Source organism: Excalfactoria chinensis, chromosome 16 (genome assembly GCF_039878825.1).
Source record: "Excalfactoria chinensis isolate bCotChi1 chromosome 16, bCotChi1.hap2, whole genome shotgun sequence".
Classification (NCBI taxonomy): domain Eukaryota; kingdom Metazoa; phylum Chordata; class Aves; order Galliformes; family Phasianidae; genus Excalfactoria; species Excalfactoria chinensis.
In genome coordinates, this window is record NC_092840.1 from 2331419 (window position 1) to 2343422 (window position 12004).

Sequence of the window (12004 nt, forward strand, 5' to 3'; positions counted from 1 at the left end):
AACCCAGCCTGGCCATTTTGCCCCTCCATCCCAAAAGGTTTTATGTATTTCCAGCTCCTCCAAGGCTGAGCTGTATCTCGTGATCCACAAAGCAGCAGAGAGCCAAAGAGGCAGTTCCTTCCTCTGAGGGACGTGTTGTCTTCCCTGTAGATCTCCACAAGACTCTACATGCCCAGAAACCACCTCTGATCACATAAAAGATCTCAGATACTGTCAAAAAGAAGTTTGTTGAGGACCTGGCTATTAATTGCACACATTCACAAAACGCCATCTGAAGATAAAGGCTCCAGCCATTTAGGTGATCAATGGAGTTTATTTATCTAAAACAGCTGATCATCCTTCTATGGGAGAACGGTAAATCAGCAGAAGAGGCTTCAGACTTGATAAAACAGATAGATCTGCTGCACAGCCTGGTTTCTTACAGAGACCTCCTCAGAGCTTCCAGAGGCAGGAGGCTGAGAAGGTTCAGGATGGGACATACTAAGTGCCGCCTCAGAGCAATGCCCGCAGCTCCCAGAACAGCACAGTCCCTCCCAAACCTTCTCCAACTATAAGCTTGTTGCTCTACATGGTGCCTTTACACCCCACTGTCTAAAGGCTCCTCCTGTGCTGCTGTGATTTCCACCAGCCATGGGTCTGATGACTGTGCTTTCCATTCTGCACCTTGAGGATGCCTCATGTGGCTGGATTCCCAGCTTGGAAAGCATCCTCTTCTTCCCTGTTCAGCTCCCCAGCTTCGACAGGCACCAGCCCTGCACTGGCAATCAATTCTACATCACAAATCCAACCAGCTGCAATGTCCTGAGCAGTGGGAAAGAAGGGACCGGGCTGGCACTGAGAATGAGCAAAAAAGCCAGAGCCAGCCCAGAGCCTGCTGAGATCACCCACCCCCTCCAGCAGCATGCAAAGCACCCAGCAGGAACAGCAGTGGGGTTGGGGCAGCTCCAAATGCTGGAGATAAATGATGCCAGCTGTATCTCGCTGCTATTTTAAAACTTCTGTGGGTTAATCTGCAGTGTAGGGTTTAAAACCCTGAAGTCCTATTGGCAGGAGGAAAAAACAGAGCCCCAAATGAGTGAAAAGAAGGAGGTTGTGGATGCCCCATCCTGGGAGGCCAGGCTGGATGTGACTCTGGGCAGCCTGGTCTGGTTGTTGGTGACCCTGCACATAGCAGGGAGGTTGAAAACAGATGATCTTTGTGGTCCTTTTCAACCCAGGCCATTCTATGATCCTATGAAGGGGTCTTCACAGGTGCAAGCATTGCTGCAAGTTTCCCTTGCATTGGTGTAAACTCTGATTCTGGTGGGTTTTTTACTGTCCAGTTTGGGAGAAAGAATCCCTGATTGCATTGCCCCAGATGCCTTCCAGTGGTTAACAGAGCTGTGAGCAACTTATACCACTGGAAACATCACTAAAACATCAGAAAATGATGGGAAAACAAGCAAAAGAGCAGGGAAAAAAAACAAAACCACCCATCCTTTGTGTTTAGAATGAATTGAAAAATATTAATTGAAATTAACATGCGAACATAAGATGCAACACTCAGGACTTCTTAGATGTAGGAAGCAAGGAGCAAGAGGGGAGCTGAACAGCATCCAGGATGGTCTCCATTAGGAAGCGTTCACTTTCTGGCCTCATCATCCCAGATGGACTCAGGACCTCCATTGGCTTACACAGAAGTGAATCCCCGTCTGGTGCGTGGTGCAGACACGCTGCTCATTTGCTGTTTCAGGGGCTCTGGATGCTGCCATCAGGAGGGTCGACTCGAGGCCTGCAAATAATCCAAACGGCTTGGAGTTAAATTTACAAACATTTGTGGCTCCTGGGGAATTGCTTTGTCTTGTACCAAGATCCTCCATCAGAGGAAAAGAAGGAAGAAAAAGGGACAGAAGAGAAAGAACTCTCAGGTTGTCCGGATTCTCACAAAGGGAAACAGAAAAAGCACTTGGTAATCTGGGTAAGTAGCAAAGAAAGATGGGATTTCTCTCTCAAAATCCATGTATCTTCCATCTCCGTGCAAGCACCTACTGGTTGATTCCACAGCTAGCAGCAAATTGATCCCGTTAATGCAATCCTAACTAAGAACAAAGTATTTAGGATAATGTCCAATTTGTTAGAAAACAGTTGCGTAAGTACCAGAGGGCATTTCATTGCTATGAGCAAACAGCAAGCTGGGAAATTTGGCTGCAAACCACAGTCCCTGCTCTCCAGCAGCAGTTCTCCCATCTGCTTTCTGCAGAGGAACCTGCCTGCATGACTGAGCCTGATGGTGGCCAAAGCAGAACAAATGGCACCAATGACTCAGGCCAACACCCCTGTGCTGTGCTGTGTATGCTGAGCACACACATTTCTTGTTACAGAGCAACACGACCAATGGAGCAGCCTGTTGGTTAGCTGGACTATCAGCAAACCAATTTGATCCAAGAGAATTGGGCTGAGGAACATCAGAGCAGGGCATCCATCCCCCAGAGGCATCAGAGCAAACATTTCTTGAGTGGTCAGCTTTGATGTGAGGAATCAAGAGGTTCATCTGCACAGGGCACAAGGTTTGAGCCAATATCTGAATCCTTGACACTGGAAAACAGCCAGCATTGCCCATCTGGAGCTTGGCAAGACCTGAACACCCACCTCTACACACAGCTACATGCATGTACACAACTCTCCGACCTCCATGTACCTCCTGCTGGTGATGAGGAGAGAAACTGAAACTCACCATTTCTAAAGCCAAATGGCTGAAGCCATTCTGCTGCATCCATGGAGACCCAAGACAGAACCAGTCTAGAGCATCTTTGCTGCTATGTCCTTTGTCGACTGAAGTATAGGAGCAAAAATCTCCCAAGCCTGTGGCCAGTTGTAATTCTTACCTCCCATGGGATAAAAAGGATGGAAGAAGGAAGATGGGGATCGCTCATTTGTGATGCATTCAGTGACTGAAGAGGAGATGAAATGTTCTGAATATAGAAGCCACTCAAGCAGCATCAAGAAGCAGGAAGGGATGTGCTTGAAAAAGATGAATCCTGGCCTCCAGAGAACTCGTTTCAGGTGATAAGTCAGAAAATCTCACGACCATCAAGTGCAATGAATCCATTCACACCACGTTATTCGTATTTCTTGCTTTATTTTGTTCTAAATTCCCATGGGTATCTGTTGGTCCTTTTTACAGATGTTTCACAAAAGTATTTGGTCCCTTTTCATCTTTCTTCTTGGTTTTCCCTTCTTTTAAAACCTATTTCCTTATCTACCGCTCCTCTGCTCTGTTCTTGCTAATTCAACTTTGAGGCAGACAAGTCCATTCCCTCCTCCCTTTGTCCCTTGCTTCCTATTTCTTATCACATTTCATTTATTCCTTCTGTTTTTCTCCCTCTTTAGACCAGGTCTGTGCTGAGGCTGCTGTGGCTCTTCATACTGAAAGGGACTGAAATGAGCTCGATGGGGTAGAGAGGGCTTTTTTTTTTAATTTATTTTATTATTATTATTTTGCTTCTTTAATAAAAAAAAACCACAGAAATAGGCTCTGGGGAACAGCTTGCCTGAGCACTCCAGGTCAGTTCAGCGGGCTGCAGAGTTCAGCAAGGAATAGATTATGGCTATCTATCCTGTTGTTTGGAGCACAGCAGGCCACGAGCATATAGGGGCAGTACAGGGCATGACTTTGTACTTAGCACGGAGTGGGCAGCAGTCCACTGCCCACAGAGGATTTAGATCTGAGTTCTCCTTGGGGAACGCCAAAGGATGGGAAAGCTCTGGGGACTGAGTCTGGGAAGCAGTAAGGTTTAGGGCAAGCCGTCATGGTGGAGTGAGTTTTAGCAAGCTTGAAGCAGGGATGACAAGGATATGGTCCTAGGCAACATGCTCTGAGTGTCCCTGTGTGAGAAGGAAGATTGGACCAAATGGACCCATGTGGACCAAGGAGGAGTCCCTGCTGGCTTCCACCATTCTGTGATGAGGATGGCTCACGGTTTCACATGAAGGTCTTTTAGGGTGGAAGCAACTGATGGTGAGTCAGGTCTTTCTGGATGAAGACTTCGGGTGACTGTCTGGGTCGGAGGGTTGAATGGAAGAGAACCTTGGGGGACAACCAGGCTGGAAAGCATAGTTTGCATCTGCTGGGACTGAGGGGCAGAACATCAGCACACTGTTGATGATTAAGGTCTTGTGTGAAAATGCAAGAGAAAACACATGGGCACGGAAGCCACACAGTGTGCAGACTGCACTGAACGTCAATAGAAGGAGTGAAAAGAGGAGGATGGAGCTGGAAGTCATCTGGTTTGGCCATCTACAATATGAGGTTCTGTGAAACTACTGAAATGTTGCCAAAAAAACAGCCCATGAAACCAAATCATTTTTCAGCATTAAATCCATCACTTGTTTCTGGCACTAGCTTTCCTCTTCTGCAGAGGTTTCATAGACTGGGTGCACATATAGATGTTTTACAATGCTGAGCTTGAAGAAATCCAGGCACCTCACAGAGCTGGGGGCTCAGATTCTCTTTGCAGAGCTCTGCCTTGGATTTGTACATTGCCCTGCGGGGCAGCTCTCAGCCACCACACATTTCCAGCATCTCACATGTGAAACAGAAATCTTTGTCCCATTCAAAGACTTTCTTGGAGGGTTTCTGTGGCATGTCTGATCCTGGGAAGAAAAGCTTTGGAAATAAGCCCATTTGGAGCAGCTGAGAGCCACCGTCAGTGCGGGGAAATGAGGCAGTTAAGGACATTCAGAATAAATGTCAAGAAATTGCAAGGAGAGTCACCTGCTCATTATTTTGCTAAGTTCTTGCTGAAAGAACGCTTCTTTAGGTAGCAAAAGATAGCTCCATGAGAAGCATTAAATGTCATTTCTTTTCTTTTTCCCCCCCTTAATTCACATTAGGCAGAGCCTTATGCCTTTTACAAGTTTCTGATAATGAAGGGCATGTAATAGTGACCTCATATAGCATAAGCGAGCCCTGTTTAACATGCTCATGCCTCCCTGGGTATTCATTACCAAGCTGACTGTGCCTGATGCAAACTCATCCAACCCATTATTGCCCTGCTTTTTATTTGGGGATCACTTGAGCAGGCTGAGAGCCTTCGTCTTGGAGGGAATGTGCTTACACTTAAAGCTCTTCTGCATTTATTATAAGAGGTATTTAGGGCGGGAGGGTCACGGCTTCAATCAGCGCTCTGCATCTGGACTTATGAAACAGGAGGAAGAGGCATCTCATGTGCCCAGGTCTTTTGCCTTCCTGAAAACAGGGCTCTTGTAAAGATGTGGTACTTATTTGCTCCATGTAATACTGCCTCTCTCAGAGCTCTCTGGGGGTCTGGAAGCTGCAAAGCAAAGCCAAAGCATTGCTGTCCCACCTTAGAAACCTGTTCCTCCATTGGGGGAGCTTATCATGCTGACACAGCCACGCTGCTTCCAGAACTGGTCTAACAGTTCCTCTTCTGTCTGTTGCATTGTATGAGGTCTCTGGTAAGCTCCTGGTGTCCTCTGCCACCCCTCAAACTGGCCTCAAGCCACCACATCTGTGTTTGCCCCTGGATTGTTTACAGAGATGCTGACTACTAGAGGAATTGGAGCAGGAGCTGTGAGTTTTTCCAGAGTGAGAGTAGATCTGCCATGGCAGGACCCCAGTGCCCACATCGAAATAGTGCTGCTGAATCTGCTAAGACAGATGGTGGAGGCAACACAAATCTGGCAGGGAAAGCAGAGGGGAACAAAAGGAGGTTGCTGGGATAGCCAAGAGCAGGGCTGGCAAGCTGGAGAGTTTGAGAGGAAAGGAGGATTGTTTTCTTTCTGCTACATCTGTTAGCAGCTTGCCTATAATTCAGGCCTGTGAACCAGAAGACGCTGATGGAGATCACCATGTGGTTGTGCACCACGGTGGGTTGACCTCTACCTGCTCCCAAGCACAGGAAGAAGGTTTTGATATTGTTCACTCAGAGCCAGAGGCAGTGGTAAAAGGTGGGGGAGAGGGATCTGAGAGGGATTCATGGAGGATGCCTTCTTCCTACCTAGCCTTTTGTCCATGGGCGTGTGCCAAAGAAGGAATGGAAGCATCCCCTTCTAACCGTGCATAAAGTGACATGAATAAACACACATGAATGTAAGAAAGGTCCCATGTGACAAGAAATAACTGGAAAAGATTTTCAGGATAAGAAAAAGAAGAACCATTTTGATGGTTCCCATTTACAACGGGCTCATTCTGCACAGCTTTTGGCTCAGAACTTCCATCTCTCTGTGCTTTTCTTCTGAGGATGAGTTTGGCTTTCCTTGGTGCTGGCATTGGAGCCCCAGTCCCATCACTTTTAGTTGGGGTGCTTTTAGTTAGACCTCACTTAAAGGCTGGCAGTGAAGGTGAAGATATCTCATCTGGTGACCCCTGCATACCTGAGGAACTTGCAGGCATTCTGAAGGTGAGCAGCTTCTTTCTCTTATTTTTGTGCCCACTGCTGATGGGTTTGAGTGGATCCTCACTTGCTATAGCCTAGGATCTTGCTCCTCTGCTGTCTTGTGCTTTATGCTGTGTTACACCTACATCTCTGCAATGTAGCCGGTAGGTGGGAAAACATGTTCTGTATGTTGGAAAATTCCCACAGTGTCTTTTATTCAGCAGAAAGCAACAACTCCAGGTCCTGACACAGCCAGGCAGGTGCTTGCTTGTTTTTCGGACCTCCTTCTGATTTGATAGCTGGGGAGATTCACTGGCAGTTGCCAGTTGCAACCACAAAGGCACCTTTTAGGCCATGACCTGAGCAGACAGAGCCATCACAGCTGGATAAAACAAAACACAGCACACAGTCAGTGCCAACCAAACATGCCCCAGCAGATCAGCTCAAGAGAAATTTAGACTTAGTCTCTAGCAACCCAGAGCACGATGCCATCAGGACACTGCTCTACAATGGACTGCAGGAGGATGACAGCACAGCCAGCCCCATTTCTGTCCTATGGGGGATAGCAGGGTTGTACCCCTCTCTGTTGGATAGGTTCTACGGGCAGTTTAGGAGGGGCTGCTCTCACACTACCCTTGTGCTGGTGGGGACAGCCTGATGCTGACCTGGACGATCAGGTTTAATTCCTAGACCCACATATCTGTGAGGGCAAAGCCACAGCCCAGCACACACAGACATGCACGGCTGAACGTTTAATCAAATCACTGGCACCCTACGCCTGGCCAGAGCCTTCCTGATAGCACTTGAGGAGATGGAAATGTAACATTTGAATGAATGGCCCTTTAATTATGCTTTATCTGTCCTGCTCTTTCGCTTCCCGCTGCAGAAAGCCAAGTGAATGTTAATGGGAAGGCGCTCCGCAGGGCGGCTCACAACCTCACACCTGCTTGCTTTCATGCTGCTGGATGCCTGCACAGAGTATTAATTAAGCAATTAAGGCAAAGGAGGCGTCCTCTGGTCTGCAGCCCAAGCAAAACGCTCCCTTCAAGGACTCTGGACTCTGTCGCATCACCTGCCGTTATCAGCAACCCACTGTAAGCTCCTGAGACCAGTGCAAAAAGCAAGCAGGAGAGGCTGTAGCTTAGTCAGGCAAATGCAGTGTGTGAGCTGCACAGTGAAACTGGCTCTTCCAGGGATTTCATCCATGCAGAGGTTTGGCCTGACCTTTCTTTCCTTCATTTCTTTCTTTTTTTTTTTGAAGTGGGAGAGCATCCTCTGCTTGAAGAAAAGAGCCATTCGAGCAGAATACAAAAGCTTTAGGAAAACTCCCATAGCAAAACTTTCCCAAGACTTTTTTTTTTTGCTACCTCCAGTTTTTGATGTACTCCAACCTGGCTGAGCTGTCTTTGAGAGCTTCAATGAGGGACACATCAGCCAAGCTCCCCTTGGACCAAGTGTTGTGATGGAGCAGTGCTACAGCTCTGCTGCTCCTGGAGAATATGGGAGATGGAACCCACAGTGTTAAGTGGGGAAAGGAAATGAGAATAAGCTATTAGCCAGAATTTGATTTGAAGCCTGGGATAATTCACTGTCTTCTGTTCTTTTAACCAAATGGAAGAGAGAAGATGATGAACACACACAGACAAAAGTACTTGTTGGGGTTTTTTGTATTGATTGGGCAGGAGGTCTTCAATAGGAAGAAGGGATGGATTCATAAAGGAATCAAGGATATTTGCCCCTTGAAAGAATACTGCTTTGTATCAGCCTTCTACATGAGAGCTCAATTACATCACTCTGACATCAGCACAGTGATGTCATAGATCTCATAGATTCAGTCATTTCTGTCTAATCCTGCTGCTAAAAGATAAGGTACCCCACTAAAATGCCCATGGCTGCAGCCTGTGGATCCTGGCCATTGAGGAACACTGTCTTCTCTTACATAGTCCCTGTGGATGAACCTAAACATAGGAGGGGGTTTGGGGAGAGGGGGGAAATTGGATCCCTGAACAATACCTTCCATTACTAATAATGTCTTTACTTCTTCTTAGGGAGAATATTTGCTATCCAGCCATATGCAGCCTGGAAAGGGGAATCTAGAGCTACAGACTCTCCAACAAGCTCTGTGATATTCATCATGCAGACAGAGAAAAGAGCTTGAAAGTCACAAGAGTGAAAGCCAAGTCTAGAAAATATCTCCTCTTCAATTAACAAATTCATTTACCTTGATTCACTGCCTTTCAAACAAGGGGTGCAATTAGTCGTGTTGTATGAGGCTGGTTAAAGAGCAGTGCTCAAGGATCATTCCCATTGGAAGGGAAGCTAAAACCTGCATTCGGACTGCTTGAACTGAAGGACTGCTCCTTTTCATGTGCATTGGTATTTCCTCTCTTATCTTCTCTGAAGAATCTATGGCTTCTCCATATCCCACCTTCTCTTTCTCCCATGAGCTGCTTGTAAATTAAGTCATTATTTTGGCACAGAATGGCTGATACTGGCAAGCAACCAGCAAAGCCATTAGCACAGACAGATAAGATCATAGACATACATCACAGTCATAGAAAAACTTAGAAAGACTCACAGGCTCTTAGAAAGGGACCTCTGGAGGTCTCTACTTCCCATTCTGTCCCATGTGACCCCATAGGTGCCTCTTACCAGGACATTGTAATTGTCGTGTTTTTCTTAGTGAACTTCACCCTTGTGTTTTCAGCCCACTTCATTTTATTGCCAAGGCTACACGAGCTTCGATTCTTCAATTTCTTCCAGCTGGCCATGGAAGAATCCCCTTCATTCTGTAAAATAGGAATCAAAACCCAAAGAAGGTCAGTCTTGCAACAGGTCTATCTGAACAGCCCTCCTGGCTTGACATCAAGCTTGTTAGGAGCTCACTGAGAATAGTCCTTCACCTACTGGCACCCTTAGGAAATGTAGGGCTTATTTCCCTGGCTTGCTCAGAGAATATCCCTTTGCACTGTGTTAGGAGTCTTCAAGTCAATACATTTCACATCTGTTTCTTCCCTTTAACCACTAGGCTAGTTGCTGTCAAAAAAAAATTGGTCTGATTTGGAATGATTTGTTTCTGACAGATCCCAGATGGTTCTTTTTTCATCACCCAGAGATATCGTGTGCACTTACGAACTGAAGGCTTCGTACTTTCTTCTTTCTGATATCAAAACCAGTCTGAGCTGCTGATGGCATTTGCTCCCTCTTACACAAAGAAGCAGCATGCGATTGAATGACATCACTTGGGCTGAGGTGTGATGTGGAGCACACAGGACCTGGACACAACACTTGGCATAAGGGAACTAGGACAGCTACGGAGCCAGTCCTGCCCTCCTTCTTTGAGAAACACGGTTGCAGTGTTATTGGTGTGATAAGAAAGCAAGCTGTCAATGGAAAAGGTGCAAAGGGAACACAAAAAGCGCAAATTGGGCTTGATTTGCTGGGTAGATGTTTTGAACTTGCTGAAATTCATCAACCTGTGGTTGTTTTGCTCATGCCCAAGCACCTACCCAAGCCAAGCCCTATCTCTTGGCAAAGAACCCGAGGACAGCTATGGCCCCAGCAGGAAGGTAGGAACACTCAGGTCATCCTGGCACCCCTTTGAGAGCTTCAAATGCTTCTCAGCAAGTCAGTGCCTGTGTTCTGATCCATTGCCAGCATGGGGATTTTGCTGAGGAGCACAACAAGACCCCTGTGTCACAGCAAGGGTCACAGATCCCCAAGGTGAAGCACTCCCAGGTAAAGTAACTCACTAGTTCCCAACTCCAGTTCAGACAGTGCTCTTAAGTGCATCCTTATCCCTTCTTCACCAACCTGAAAAGGTTGACCAGGGTTGGCAGCTCTGATGATTCAGTCCTTAGAGAGCTGTTATTTTTCTTACAGCTCCAGCTGCAAAAGTCAAGGGATTACACGAGGCGCTCGGTCTTGAATGAAAATCACGGCAGAGCCAAACTTGTGACTGCAGAGAAAAGCTGGAAACACGATTCCTAACAGCTCCAATAGATAGATAAATAAATAAATGAAGGCAAATAAACAGAGCCGAGGTTTATTAATTTTTAAAATCTCATTATTTTAGAGCAGCATAAATGTTTTCTGTGACCGAAGTCAAGTGGTTCGAATGCTGGGGAGATGGGGAGGGAGATGAGGAGTGTCTCAGTGCTCTGCTGCCCACATTCATTGTAATCAGATAATGAGCTATAGATGGGCTCGTCTCAAAGCCACCATCCACAGTGTCTGTTCTCTGACAGTGTTTCTGGTGTGTTGTCAGTGCATATTAATTTTTGGTGTGATACTGTGCTTCATCTCCAAGAAGATGCTGTGGATGGAGTTGAATCGAGAAACGCAGCACATCCACATTGCTCACCTTCCAAGAAGCTGAAACAAAGCCTGGGGAAAACGAATTTGTAGGCTCTCAGCCTGGCCGTGGTGCAAAGCCCCCCTCTGCCCCTCCATCATTAAGGAACAGAGTTGGGACAGGATTTCTCCAGTTAAAATGCTGGAGCAAAAGCCAAGTCTTCCTCTTGTCTTGATCTATAGAAAGATCTCATATGTTCAAACAACACTTTGTACAATAATCTGGCTCAATATAATTCCTGAATTACAGGCAATACATATATCTGTAGATACACATCATAAGATACCTGTAAGTCTTCATGTATTGGCAAGCACACATCTATTACCACCCAGTTTTGACCATACCAAGAAATGGCTCAGATCTATCTTATATCAGCTCTCCAGCCCCAGGTAGGGCTGAATATCTTCAAGTGAGCTTCCAAAGGCCTGTTAATGCCTCGTGGAACTGATAACATTCAGAAATGCAGACATCAAATTAATTAGGCACAGCTGTAAATAGGAGGCCTCCCCCAGAGCATCCCTGCAGGTGTTAAGAAACATATAGAAGTGGCACATGGTGATGATGGGTTGACAGTTGGACTTGATGGCCTTGGAGGTCTTTCCAATCTTAATGATTCCATGATTCTGTGATGTAAATGTCCTCAAGTGACAGCAATGAGTTGAATGACTCAAGAGATTGTCATGCTGACATCAGCTAAAACTGATGTATAAGGAAGTCCTGAAAGGAAGGGAAAGTGGAGAAAGGTGCTGGCCTTCATGGTGCAAATCCCATCACTTGCCCTCGCTGCTGTGACTCCCCACCACTGCTCTGCTGAGCAAATGAGGCACTTTGGGGCTTAGAACCAGATGGTCATTGGAGGGATGAGCATAGCAGCAGCAAAAAGGACAGACATTGGGAAGATTTTTGTGTAACGGCTTTGATTGCATTACTAAACTGTGTTTTCTGTATGAATTAGCTGATTTGGACTAGAAAATCATCAAAACGTGAGCTGGGCTTGGCTCCACATGGATTGTGCCTTTTCCCCCTATTCCTTAGGTGTAAGGCAGACAGTCTGAGCCCTGCAGGAGGATGGGGGCTGTCCTCTCAGCTGTGCTGGTGCAGGTGGGTGTCTGCAGGTCCTCAGCGTTGTCTCTCCTGACACACACTTCGAATAATTGAGCCCTGTGTTTTTTGTTGGTTTGGGGTGTGTTTTATTTTACATCCTCATTAATGCTGTATTGGCAGTTCACAGCCCCCAGCAGCTTGTCAGCTATTGACTAAGATAATAGCACAG

General features: G+C 46.4%; 1 long non-coding RNA gene across 1 annotated transcript in view; it reads right to left on the reverse strand.

Moving 5' to 3' along the window:
* Positions 1 to 296: 296 nt before the first annotated feature.
* The window catches only part of LOC140259749 (uncharacterized), a 142330-nt gene continuing 130622 nt past the window's right edge, over positions 297 to 12004 (reverse strand). The window contains exons 3-4 of the long non-coding RNA XR_011905438.1: positions 9030 to 9166; positions 297 to 1771 (exon numbers count right to left, since the gene is read on the reverse strand). This is a non-coding gene — a long non-coding RNA (uncharacterized lncRNA). The remainder of the gene's footprint in view (positions 1772 to 9029; positions 9167 to 12004) is intronic.